An 11,850-nucleotide genomic window follows, 5' to 3' on the forward strand; every position below is an offset into this window, starting at 1 on the left:
CATGCCCCGAGTGAACGATGGCCCTGGGTGGTGATTCGACTGTACTTTACCAGGAAGAATTGTATTCGTCTTTCTTTTAATCCACTTGGATGAGAATCAATTTAGTCACGGGACCTATTCAATTGACGAGATCACCTTTTATTTATTCAACGTGGAGTACTATTCTCGCGATCGTCAATCTTCGTCATCACCGATTAACCGATACATTTCTACTCTCATAACGGCCTTTCCACGAAAAAAGTAACGCGATTCCCAAGATCTCGAGAAGAAAAAGTCTCGCGGCAAGTGGTCGCATCCGTAACTTCCGCGAGGGCTTTCTCGCGAGTTAATTGTTTATCCAAACGCGTTAATAATTCATTGATAAGACGGCTGAAGGAGCCAGGCAGCGAGTTACGGCGGTAAGCAACCGGCTGCGAAAAGCCGCGGTACTCAAGCTGCCGGAATTATCATCGCTCATAAGTCACCGGCCGAGAACATTGCAGCCGCGCAGTTCGTGGTTTCAGAGAAGAGATAACTCGTATAAATAACCCGGAAGTCCGCCGTGTACAATAGTCTTTTTTTACGAGTATGACTTTTGGGAGTTCCAAGGCCGCGCTTGGGACACTGTTGGTAATCAGTTTCTCGTTGGTACCGAAATATACTGCGTGAACGAGGACCCGAAAAAAAAAAAAAGAAATAAAAAAAAAAACAAATTCCCCCACATCCTGGCATTATAAATTTCCCGTTACGTTATGACGAGACCGGCGGCCGCTGGACGTGGAACAATCGAGCCTTTGAAATCTGAAATTTTGTCCGGGTTCCTTCGTGCAATTATTTCGTTTGAACGACAGGAATAAATGTATGAAATATTTAGAATTTATGTGCTTTGAAGTCGGTGTGCAGGAATGCGGTTCAGTTCTCATTTTGTATCGATAAATAGACAGATTAGTAAAGAAGTAGTACATGGACGTGAAAATTTGTTGCAAATAAAATGAAATTGATACATAGATTAGGACAACCCTTCCAAAAACGCTTCCAGCTCAATACGCACGTAACGCAATCACTGTCACATTTCTCCCCCAAAAGACCACCACCACTCCCCTCGCAATCGGCAAAACCAAGTCTGGTGTTCCCCTAAACCCTGTAAACAGCCGATCGAAATCCCCACAAAAGCCAAAATCAACTCTTCCAATCGTCAGTTTTCCAACGACCACCGCGGAACAGGTACCAGACAATTACTCTTCCATAAATATGTAAGGAAAAGAATAAAATAAAGTAGGGAAAGCGATTCCTTTCCCTAATTGTCGAATTAAAGAAAATATAACGAACGGGAAATTCCGTTGCGGGGACGCATCGGGATCCCCATTGACGATTCGGCTCGTGCTTGCTACGGCCGCGAAGGGTTCAGGACTCTTCAGGTCCTCGACGTCATTACGATTCTCGCCGGTGAATGCGTATATATGTATGTATGAATTTCGACGGCACTCGAAGCTGTTGGGAACCGGTTTTGGTTTTGTATTAGCATGTAACTCCGGCAGGAGTTGAAGTTGCGATGGCTTGTGGGTGGCTGGGCGAACGTAGGGAGGGTAATTACCTCCTTGGGGAGTCCCCCCCTTCCGTGGTGTAGCCGGGTATAGCCCCAGCACGGGCACAGAGGCTTCCCACTGCTCCCAGTGGTCCCGCGGGAACACTGCAGCGGCTCTCATCCTGCTGGTTCTCATTCGACCCAAATTGGATTCGGCTGCCGCTCGCGCGCAATGCTACGTCGTCTGGTATTTCTTTCATAAACGTGCCGTTGCCACGGTCCACCGAATATATGGGAAACGAGATCGAAATTCATGGGGATTGTATACAACGTGTACATGTTTGAACCATAATTTAAAATGTTGCACTCGATAAAAATAAAAATACATTCGAAAAATAAAAGAAATAGATCCGTCGAAATAAAAAGAGTGTATAAAATGATAATTAACGAATTTCAATATTCTGATACGATTTTATAAGTTACATATAGCAAAGGAAACTAATTTAGTAGTTAGCGTACGTTTTGCGAGGATATATTTGAAGAAATTTCGTAATATTTGGTCGAAAAAAATATTACGAAAGAATATCGACGAAAGAATAATATTCATTTAGGTGCGAGGACGCGGAGGTTAACGCGATTCGAAACGTTCGTTCAGCGGGAAGCTAATAAGTTAACGAACAAATTAATTACACGGAAAATATAACCATTGGTCGTTTGCGTCTGGCCACGTGGAAATCAATTACGTGATGGTGTTGAAAGAGCTTGAAATCGCTCGAACCAGCCTTGCTGCCGGGAGTCATTAGTAAAATATTCCATTCGAAATAATCATAGGCCTCCGGAAGGACTAATAACTGACAATGAGTCACCTTGTTTAATCATCGCGACACTCGCGCCTTTAATAATTCGAGTTTAAGGGGGTTTTCTATTGTATCATAGTTTCGACACGGAAAAATTAGATCAGCTCCGCCACTTAATAACATTCAGACCGAAGAGTATCCCAAGAGGGCCTGTGGAATTTTATTTTTTAGTCGATTTAATTGTAGTCGTGTGTACTTCCATACGAGATATAAAAATTAGATATATTCCATCGTATTTGAACTTTGTTAAAAAAAATGTTTTATTTAAGTAAAGCTTTTATTTTGTAGTCTGAAATGTGTTCGTTTATATTTAGACGAATTTTTACGCTAATGTGAATTAATATATTATTATATATATAATTATATTCATAGAAATATTGTTTTCACCTCGATGGAAATATTCATCCGTGAGGAGATTAAGATATTAGTTCAAAACTTTGCATTGTCATTCGTAGGGGAGACCTAAATCGAACCGTTTCAATTTAATTCGTAATATATATATATATATAAATATATATAAATATAACTTCCATGATCGAGCGTAGCGCGTTCGATTCCCCGATTCGTTCGATACAAAAGCGCGGTTTTCATCCCCCGAATCCACGAAATCGAGATCAACGTAGAACTTGTCCGAAATCCAATTCGACCTACAGTCGGAATTAATGCAAGCTTCCATAAGAAATTTATACACTGTTTAATATTTATTGCCGCGATTTCGCCAATCGCGGGAGGCGGGGGAGGGGCAAACTTCGTTCGCAAATATTTCTGTTCCGGATAAAAGCCAACCGCGAAAAAAAAACCGGAGGAGGGAAACGCCGAAAACGTATCTCGATACTTTAAATCCGAAATCGATACGGGAAACCGCAACGACGTGTTGCGAAATCGCGCGAAACCCCGTGCAAATCTAATTTTAATCGTTGCTTACTCCCAATTAAGGAGAGAAACCACACCTTGGACGCGTGAAAATCGTAGCTGCATTCAACATTTTTTTTTTTTTTTACAATTAAGCCAACGTAGTAAATCTGTTTGCTGGGGTTTATTGTACGTATATTGAATAATAATAAAATAATTGACCTGAATCAAAAATGCTGGATACTTTAATTTTCTACGTGATGTATATAATGGACGTACGTAAAGATTTTATGGTAAATTAAGAACATTTCTTGTTGCAAATATTATTGTCTGTCAATTCTGTGTTAAAAATGAAACTTTCTTTTCAAATGTTCTCCATTCTTACGAAAATTGATATATTGAAAAATTCGTATGTATTTCCGCATATATAATTCTATATATCGCATAGAAAATGAAAATACTTGGTTTCCCTTTTATATTTCTTCCTTAAATACCACAAAGACTCGTAGACATTATTCAGCCCCACAAGAATCCTTATCTCACGTACCCTGAACGCATATCGCAACTCTCTGACGACGTTAAGACACGTCTCGGTCCTTTTCATTGCTCACTCGATTCACCTGGTATTCGAGGTGATCACAGGGAAATGGAATTCGACATTTTTGGGGGAGGACGGTATCATACGTTCCGAAAAGTCGTCTTGCAAACGATTCGAGGCCTGCGAGGAGACGTCCCAGCAGGGACATCCGGCCAAATTAATTCCTGCGAAACCCGGCCGTGTCCGTGTGCCCACTGATAGGTACGTTCAAGTGTAGACACGTGGCTAACCGTGTATGGGTGTACGCACACGGGAGTGGAACGGAGAGGGGGTTGGATCCTTGTGCAACGGCGAAGTACAAGGAACAGCCATCTTTCTCAGAAAGAAATTAAACTTTTCCCGAAGGTATACTTCCTCTTTTTCTGCCGTTCGCGTTCTCCCTTGGTTGGCCTCCTTCCACCGTGGGCGTTAGGGTGGGAAGGTCGAAGGATACTGGCGCAGGACATCGTCGTAGAGCGCCGAAGGCTGCCTCGAAGGGTGGCTTTGGCTAGGCTATTGCTATTGTTTGCGGTGCTCCCTTGAGACAGGTCTGCCCTTAACAGCGGCATGTGCCGATGACACTCTACCGGGTGTCCGGTGTGCAGTCGCGGAATAACGCTTGACCGAGTGAGTGAGTGAAAGAGTGAACGAGGGAGTTTTATTTGCGAGGGTGCGATGTCGTGTAACTGGACTGTAACACTTAACGTACCAGTCGTATAATTGTTCAAACACCTTTACGTTCACTTTCGGACGAACGCTTTCTGTCTTTTACAGAAAGTAAAGATTCCGAATCACGTAGAATAAGTAATTTTTATTCCTCGTTTCGCGTGTCTACGTACCGCAACACCCGCGAGAAGGTATCACTTACCGATGTGAAAATAATAGTTATCGCTGCTTTTGGATGTTCGTCGCAGTGGCAAAACGGGATTAATCTCCCAAAATTACTGATGGTCGAGCGGTATCGCTGGTATCGATCGAGGCCATAGTTCACGACGCGAGATGAACCATAAAGCGACGCACACACCTGCGTATCGTAAACATGACGCCACGAGACCGTAAGCTCACCCCCGTCCCGCTCTCCATCACCCTGACGTAGCCAATTAGTCCAGGAATTAGCGTGACTGCGATCTCGAAATTATTACACCAACCATGCCTTCTGACGTAGACTCTAACGAAAGGGTTGTTACTGTTCTGAGGTGTCACGCATAAATTCCAACCCTCCGTCCGTGTTGTTCGAGGGTGTTTTTCTCCCTTTTTTCGGTATCCAATTGAACCACCAATTTAACGATGTATGGTCCGTTTGGGTGAAATTAAACCGTATCCTTTTATCAACCGAATGCAGAATAACTTGATCGCTGTGGAGATTTTGCTTTTGTTAGATTTTAAGAGCACATTGTTATTATTCTACGATGCATACAGTATCGTTGTTATTTTTAATCCACATGGAATATGTCGATTATATGTAGGTAACTCTGGAGGTGTATCGAAAACTGTTTCGTGAAAATGTGTAGGTTACTAAAAATTCTTACTTTATAGCGATGAATTCTAACGTTTATATAGCCATTCCTATTCAAAGCTTTGCGCCACGTCACAGAATTCGCAAGATTTATACGATCGCCTGGGATTCAATCAGCGCGGAAGTGGGGACCCCTGAATATTAACTGTACACATCTCGAAACCGAAACCCCCAGATTGCGGAATGGTAATGGACTTTTCGATTTCTCTTGACACAAGTAATTTGCATGTTTTGGGCTTGGTCCGCCGTTACGGGACGCCCAGCACGACAAAAGGGTTTCCCGGGAGCCGAGGGCTGCGAGCGTCGATATAGGGCGCCTCGAATATAACGTCGAATATCGCGGCATACGTTCAAGTTCGTTAGAGTCACGGACGGAAGAAATTGTATTTCGTCGGTGGATGATGTCCTGGAATACGGTATCAAGCCCCGTATCGAAATGTGACGGTGCTCTCAGGACAGAGTATCTGGGGACTGGAGAGCCGGCAGCCAACTTAACTTTCGTGCGAACATATAGGTATCGACTGTCGTGCTAACTTTATGCTAATCTTTCTCTCCTTGGGCTGCAACGTCGTTCCGCGGGACTGGGAGGACTGCTGGGGAAACCCTTTCGAGTCTTTCGCGATACTTGGCGCCGTAGCCTCGATGACGAGGTAATTAAGAGTGGTTTATCCTCTCGCAAAAATACCCAACAACAACAGATTACAACCCTCCGGGAACTGAGAAGCCGTGCGCGAACAATTGCTCAACAAGCTCTCGTACAGAGCGAGAAGCGCGCACCGTAGCCAAGTTTCATAGCCAGACAATCAAGAAAAAGGGATTAGTGGAAATTGAACGGCGTTTCCTTCAAGAGAACTCTATTCTCTTGGATATTAATGGCCGGAAATTACGGATGGAATTCAACAATTTTCGCGTGGAAAGGAGCCGAGCATGGCCGACGTTCGCGTATTTTCGCCTCCGATCGGCAAGAAAAACGCGAGAACGGGGGCAGGACAATTTTCAAAGGAGGCTGACAAAGCTTCGCTGACTTGGCTGGTAGCTGGGAGACGACGAGAGATCTCCGAGCCAGAAGATGAGACCGAGAGATACGAGCGCGATCTAGGAGGAGGATCGTTAGTATGGCCTCGGGACACTGACTCGTGCTACCTTTATCTCCTCGAGTTACCAAGTTTTACCGCGGAGACTAAAGCGCCTCGACAACGAGCACCGACGCCCTGGAGTTATTAGCGAGCCTCGGAAACTTCCTCGAGGCTTTCTCATTCGTTTGCGTCGCGAATAACAGGTGATATTCTATATCGTCCCCTTTGGTTATCTCTCAAAGAACTGTCGACTCTTGAGATTCGTAATCGTATGTATGTTCGAACTGGCCTCGGGTTGACGGTTGAATTTCGTTCGAGTTTCGCGTCGACCAGTTCTTGGAGGTTACTCGTGCTTTTCGTATTTTCTCTCTCTCTCTCTCTCTCTCTCTCTCTTTTTTAATGGTATCAGGGTTCTCCAGATAATTTTAGATAAAAAGTAGAATCACTCGTGGTCACTCAAGCATACGTTCTTAAAATTGTAATTTAACTGATCGTAGTTGGTGAGAGAAACATACAAAAATAAAGGTGCTAATAGCGGCATACGAGACCTCTGTAGCAACGTTTGAATGAAATTTGAATTTTTTTGAGAAAAAACTTGTGTTTACAAGTTAAAAAATGTTGATTTCTTTTGAAATTCGAATCTTGGATAAATTCATGTTTCTATACATTAAAAAACTACATGTCTTCTTGAAGTACATGTTAGTAGATGTGCAGCTGAAGATTAATGAAAAAACTTGTTTAGTGCTCTAGACGAGAAGACACCCTTAAGTGTTTGTTGAAAATACAGGATGTCACGTAAACTGTAGTACTGGCAACCACAGCGTAATTCATCGTGAAAAAAGGTACTTGAGAATATAAAATGAAACGCTTTTAATTGGAACTTTTGTTTTCGAGAAAACCAATGTTGGAAATTCTTGAAGCGCGAATAAGTATGAGTTGGCTAACGTGTCTGACTATTACTCGACATTTCTACTTGCGTTAGGGTCTGCTATGATTTACTATTAAATTATCGATGGTGGTATGAAAGTATTTTCATCTGTTTTTGTATTTGAAGATAGTACGTACTATTAATGTAAAATGTTACGTCATTACTGTCCATGTTTATACACATGGCGTAATAGCTTACACCAAATTTCATGTTACGTAGCTAAATATAGAATGATTTCTTTCGTAAAAAATATGTACAAAATATGAAATAAAATTTGTTCGTACGAAGCTTCTATGACATTCTTGGAACATATTTGTGATCGACGATGACTGGGCTAATATATCTGATTATTCGTTATTTCTACTTGCACTGCTGTTGGTTAACATTAACAATGATATAGTATTATCTGTTTTTCATCGATCTTGGTGCCATCTAATTGGTGATGGCTATTTGAAATAGACATTACGTCCATCGTTACTTTTCAGCACAAGTAGAAATAACGAGCAATGGTCAGACAAGACAGCCAAGTCGTAATCGATAGCACGATAAAATTCAAATTTGATTTTCTCAAATACAAGTATCTTATTTCTTAATTACATAAAGAATCTAATTTTGATTCCCAAACATACATTTCCCCCAAAAAATTTGCTCGGCGAACCTAAACGTTTCCTTCCTCATCTATTCCCTTTACAACCCGCTCTTCTGATGAAATAATTTACTGATCTGAATCTACATGTAGATCTAAAATTGAAAGCATATCAAATATCACCTAATCCTTATTTTCCTCGCAACTGTTTCCAGTTTTCCCATCCGGAGTATTGAATTCGAACAAGTTGTAAAAGCTCGGATGTGACTTCCATCATTCCCTAAATAGATGCGCCGCGTGTAAACACTAATCTGGCGTACATCCGTGATGCCTTCAGAACCGCGAACGCTCCATCCGGTTGCAGTTGCAGTCGCAACTGCGCGAGTTTACCACTGCGAGTACAATCGTATTAGATATGAGCGGGGAATAGCGGTGCCGAGAGAGCGAGTTTATAATGACGGAACGGGAAGGTCTAGTCGCTCGAGACCGTATCACACATTTTCCCCGCGTGTTGCCCACCGACTCGTATATCCAATGGAACGCACGCGTGCACCAGAGAAATCGGGCCTGTGTTAGAAATCAGAGATCAAACAACCAATTTAACATTAATGCCCGGCATCGACGAGAAATATTTCGCGTATGGATATACCGGTCAGAAACGATGACGAAACGAAAGATTCCCGTCAGATATTGCAAATGATAACACTTGATTTCACTAACTTCGAATAAATATTAACGATATTCCAATAAACTCGTGGAGGCTACAAAAATCACAAACTTCTCAAGGGGCGTGTGTAACAGCTCCAAAATTTAATTACATCCACCAATTTCCTTTCAGTAATTATTAACAATATTCGAATAATTCCACATAGAATACAAAGAGTTGCCCTAAAGGTATCGTCCCTAAAAGAGTAATCTCCAAAAAGCAGCAACAATTCGCCGTCGAAGAATTTCGACCCGAAAACCCACCCCTCGACCTATATATCCGTCCTCCATTTACCTTTCGCGTCGAAACTTGTCGAGCTATGCGGGCCAGTCGATAAACTTCAACCCTTTAAAAAGAAAAAAAGCTACTTAAAGCCGCCTGACCCGTGCCGTCCATCGCGCCGTTCCAACGGAAACGCCGGTGTTTCCGCAGCTTTCGGATACGGCCGCGCATCGACACGAAATTAAAAAAGTTACAAATTACACAATCAGCCTAGGGAAAGGGGTGGTCGGGAAGCGGACGGAGAGGTTTAGCAAAAGGGAGTATCACATTCTGCGCGTAAGGACGTAATTACGAGCACGCGCAATCCGTTGCGGAGCGCCGCGGCTCTGACGATGAAGAAAATAATTACGTTCAACCACGAAGATTAAAAAACCATGCAATTTTTGCGCCAAGCATTTTTCCGCGCGTACCCGGTCGAATAACGCGCGAGGGTTGATTTAGGAATGCAACGGTGGGAGGTGGGAGGGGGTTGGTACGGCGCGCACATTGGATGTATCCATTGCAACGCACGCGTATTTCACGGGCGAACACACGCGTATTTACGCGGGGGATCGTATGCGCGAGCGCGTTCGTTGCCAACGCTTTGCCAAATGTACGCGAACAATGGACAAGAACGTGGCTCTACCGTGTGGCCAGGAAGTCGTGGTCGCGATTATCGATACACGGTTTATGGTGATCGAGCCGAGTGACGTTGAGGGATGTAGGATTGTTTGCGATGGTTTTGTCGTGGGTTAATTTAGTGCACGATCTGAGGACTGGAGTCGCGGTAATCGTTTCGATATTAATCAAGTATTTAATAAGAATGAATTTATATCATCTCTCTTTTATAATAATAGAAATTCAATTATGAATTTATCAAATGTGTGGAGCATATATATAAATATAATTCTAGTGAAATTTAAAATGCGATATTCATACGATACAAGTGCAATATATAATATTGAATTTTAAATTTTATTAGAGGTATATCTATACGTGATCTATACGTATAGATACCTTTGGTACATTTATGAATGTGTATGTATCATCAATCATAAATTTCTATTATTATAAAATAGACTATCTCTAAAACACCTTGGCACCAGGTGTATGTCTGCTCATGAATGGCATTCTACGCCAATCAATCCTCGCAGATACAATCGCGGAGGTGTGCCAATCTGCGAATGCAATTCTACGATTGTATAATCTCCTAGGTACAATTTGTAATGTCCACGAGACACATTGTGAGGCGAGATCGTGCCACACTGCGCGAATACGCGATTCTACGCACTTGTGATACACGTACGACTTCGCATGCGTGAAAGTTCATAGTTTACGGAAGTAGAAGTGTTCTACCGTTGCGAAACTTTTATACGTGATACAGAAGCATCCTCGTGGATTCCTTCAACTCGCGGATTACTCTATGCGCCGTTCCCCGAACGTCTAGGGCGCGATGACCGTACTTACAGAGCCGTTAGAATGCCGAATGCTTCTTTATGCCAGCCTTTCCGCGTCATTGAATCCTGAGCGCGGCTTTAACAACTGGTCATTAAGAATCTGGCTCGTGGAGCTTTGTTCGAATCGATACCTGGATAAAATTAGCACGGTACATACCGCGACTGCGACCACTTGACGAATTTCTGTGCACTCAAATAATCGAACATATGAGATTCACCTGCTCGATGAATAGCGTTTAACTGTTGGTTTCCTTCGTGTGCCTTTTTTTATCTAACACATGATTTTTAGTAGAACAGATATAGCGGTCACGACGTTATTAAAATGATGCTCCTAAAATTATATTCTCAATTTTGTTTATTTGCGGTGGTGCAGTCTTTAATATTGAATACTGAACCATTAGTGATCTATGTTCTTTTTTAATCGGTTCCAATAATCCACAATGATAATAGTACACTAGCTGTATCATTATCTTGTTGAGGTCACGATGCTGCATACTTGGCACTTCAGTTATTAATAACAATGACCATGCGTTTCGATAGCTGTTTGACACATCTATAATATGCTTGGAAATTGATACGTATCTGTATCATTCACTATGTCATTAGTTTGACCCCATCACTAGCTGTACAGAGAATCCAAGTAGACAGGAATAGATAGGTACATGATTGAATGAATTTCTACATTGTGCAAGTCGGTAGAATCGATCTGCTTCATATATCGGTAGAATTGGACGATGCGCGGGGAAGCTATCAGTCTGACTTTGAATTCCTCTCTCTACTTCAGATGAAAGTGGCGTGTACTCTTCTCTCTATCCAGTTTCAAGCAAACTTTGAAATTATAGTAACGTAGACAAGGTATCGGTCGTATTATAATATAAATTCCGCGAAGAAATACACTTCGTGTCTACACAATATATATTAACTCTAGCAAAAATTAGTTCAATTGATTACTCTATATGTATACTTTGTCATAGCTGTGTCATACAATAAAATTTCTCTTCTTCACTTCCCCTTTGTCATCTCTACTTCTAATAAAACCTGACACCTTCTAATACCGCTATTCTCTCCTTTGTTACCCCATAAAAATCCTCTTCCATCGCCAAAAATATCTCCACCTGGCTCTCATCCCTCGCAATGTTTCCCAATAGCGTCTTTTCAACGCTGAAAGTTTCTCCATAGCCAAGACGCGCAAAGTTCGGTGGCAGGGAAACGTGTTAAAGGAGATTATAATTTCTCGTGGCTATCTACAGCTGGAAGTGATTCGAAGGGTTCCGAGCCCATCGCTGGCAACGCGCGCAGCACAGGTGCATCTGCGACACGCGCGAGCACATGTAACTCGCGTATCGACGAGACACGTGTGCGCACGTACGTACGTACGTGCACGTTCGCCAATCCCCTGTGCATGTGCCGCGGAACGAGGGGATCAGAAGAGCTGGGATATAGAGGGATAGAGCGAGCGAGAGAGGGAGGGAGAGGGAGAGGGAGAGAGAGAGAGAGAGAGAGAGAGAGAGAGAGAGAGAGAGAGAGAGA

At 42.6% G+C, this 11,850-nt stretch overlaps 1 protein-coding gene across 1 annotated transcript in view; it reads right to left on the reverse strand.

The window, feature by feature from the left end:
* Nucleotides 1-11,850, reverse strand: part of LOC128891819 (zinc finger protein 423) — an 83,689-nt gene that overhangs the window by 53,080 nt on the left and 18,759 nt on the right. The window lies entirely within an intron of this gene.

The sequence above is a fragment of the Hylaeus anthracinus genome, unplaced genomic scaffold (assembly GCF_026225885.1).
Source record: "Hylaeus anthracinus isolate JK02 unplaced genomic scaffold, UHH_iyHylAnth1.0_haploid 12002, whole genome shotgun sequence".
Classification (NCBI taxonomy): Eukaryota; Metazoa; Arthropoda; class Insecta; order Hymenoptera; family Colletidae; genus Hylaeus; species Hylaeus anthracinus.